Raw genomic sequence first — 2,402 nt, 5'->3', positions numbered from 1 at the left:
ATTTTATGGACAATATTATAGCATATTTATCAGTATGCTGATAGTTCAGTGCAAAATGAAAATCATGAAATACAGAAGAGAGAAAATTCCCTCATTCATGAAAAAGGTGTTAACATCCAGGGTGCAAGAGAATTTTCTTAGGAACTAGGAACTAGGGCCAGTCACTCAGAATGAAAAGTAGAACATACAGGTTCTAATGCAGAGAGGAGGGCAGATGTGCTTGTGAGAGTACAGAAGTTCTCTTTTCTCAGTACCAGAAAGCAAAGTCATCTGTGCTCAGTGCAATGGAGGAGTTGGTGGTGGCTTGAAAAGAGAGTAGAAGGCCAGGCGTGGTGACTCAGCCTGTAATCCCAGCATTTTGGGAGGCTGAGGAAGGAGGATTGCTTGATCCCAGGAGGTGGAGACCAGCCTGGACAACATGATGAAACCTCATCTCTTAAAAAAATCAAAAATTAGCGGGGCATAGTAGCACAAGCCTATAGTCCCAGGTACTCAGGAGGCTGAGGTGGGAGGGTCGCTTGTGCCCAGGAGGCGGAGGTTGCAGTGAGCCAAGATCACACTACTAAACTCCAGCCTGGCTCAAAAAATAAATAAATAATGAAAAGAGAGTAGAAGCTGTGAAATAGTCAGTTAGGAGAATGGATGGACTAAGAAATGTAGGATAGCCACGCAGCATGAAGGGCCCACTTGAACTTAATGGTTATAAACTGGAAAATGAGACCAATCATGCCAGCCATGTGGTTTTCTCAAACCATCTCTGCCACACAGGAGCAGGCCAGGAACTGGATTCAAGCGGATTTGGGTTTCTATCAGGAGAATAAAACCAAGAAAGACTAGGGCAAGAGTTAAGGGTAACTGCACATACACAGGACTGGTCATAACAATGGTCCATGGCCTCTTAAGTTGCATGAGGAGGGAAGTGAGCATATGAGGAAGTGAGGGTCAGGGCAAGGGTGGTAGAATTTAAATACAGAAGAGCTCTGTGGTTTTCCATTGAAGAATGAGGAGAGGAGTAAGGTCCAAGGGAGACATTTTGTGTTTCCCAGGCAAAAGGTAAGAGAGCATCTCTTAGGAGAAGACTGAAGGGGACATGGGCCTCTCCAAGCATCACAGGCTGAAATAATAGCCTCCCAAATATGTCCATGTCCTAACCCCCAGAAGCTGTGGATGTTAATTATTATGGCAAGAGGGATTTTTTGAAATGTGATTATGTTAAGGATCTTGACGTCGAGAGATTATCCCAGATTGGCCAGCTGGGCCTGATGTAATCACAACAGCTGTTATTAGAAGGCTCCAGGAGTCAGTGCCTGAGCATGTGATGTGATGATGAAGGCAGAGACTACAGTCATGCACTTTGAAGATAAAGGAGCGGGCCACAAGCTAAGGAATGCAAACACTCACTGGGAGCTGGAAAAGGCAAAGAAATATTCTCATCTAGAACCTCCAGGAGGAACTAGCCCTGCCAACACTGATTTTAGCACAGTAAAACTGATTTCAGACTTGGCACCTCCAGAAGTGTAAAAGAATAAATATTTGTTATACTACTAAGTTTGTGGTAATTTGTTGTGACAGCAATTGGAAACGAATACACCAAGGAAGGGGGAGGATGTAGAAGAAGAGGTCCAAGCAACAGCCCTTTCCCCTCCAAAATAAATCTGAAAGAAAGAAACTGGGGAAGAGACCAAATGGGTAGCTCTCTTTCACTCGGTAAGAAGTGAAAGAAATGTAAAATTTTGGCATAAACAACCCTTGTGTGCGTTTAGGAGAGTTATGACTGCTGGGTGCCACTTGTCTAATTCCCTCACCTTCTGTGTTTGTTAAGATCCCCTGTTTAAAACTGTAAAGTGCACCCCAGCCCTACACACTCACACACGCACCCCGCAACCCCCGACCCAGCTCTATGCTTTCATACCACCACAAGACACACACGACACCATTTACCATATTTATGTATTGCTTGTTTCCACTAGAATAGGGCAGTGACTTTTGTGCAAGCATCTTGAACTGCTCCTGATACACAGTTGGCTCTCAAACAATATCTGTTAAATGTATAAACTTCAGAAGTGAGACTGAAGATGCAGAATGGCAAGTATTCACTTCAGAACGTTCTGAAAAGTAAAGATGAAATTATGGGTATTTACGTCCTTTTCTCCTAAGAGTATTTTAACAAATGAAAAAACACCTTAACAGGCATTCCTAAAATAATTCTTACGCGTTTATAATAAAAATTGAGTAGGAGGACTTGAATACACGAGCCGCTAACTCACAAAGCGGCAAAGATGTGGCCCCCTGCCAGGAATCCCGCTCTGCGCAGCGCAGAGCGCCGGGGCCCGCGCCGGAAGTGGGCGTGGCTCGCCCGCGGCTTGCTGGGACTTGTATTTCGAAGCCCTCCGCGCGCGAGG

Source organism: Aotus nancymaae, unplaced genomic scaffold (assembly GCF_030222135.1).
Source record: "Aotus nancymaae isolate 86718 unplaced genomic scaffold, 86718_ANA_hifiasm-v0.15.2.pri h1tg000099l, whole genome shotgun sequence".
Classification (NCBI taxonomy): Eukaryota; Metazoa; Chordata; class Mammalia; order Primates; family Aotidae; genus Aotus; species Aotus nancymaae.
Note: the sequence above shows the minus strand (reverse complement) of the source record.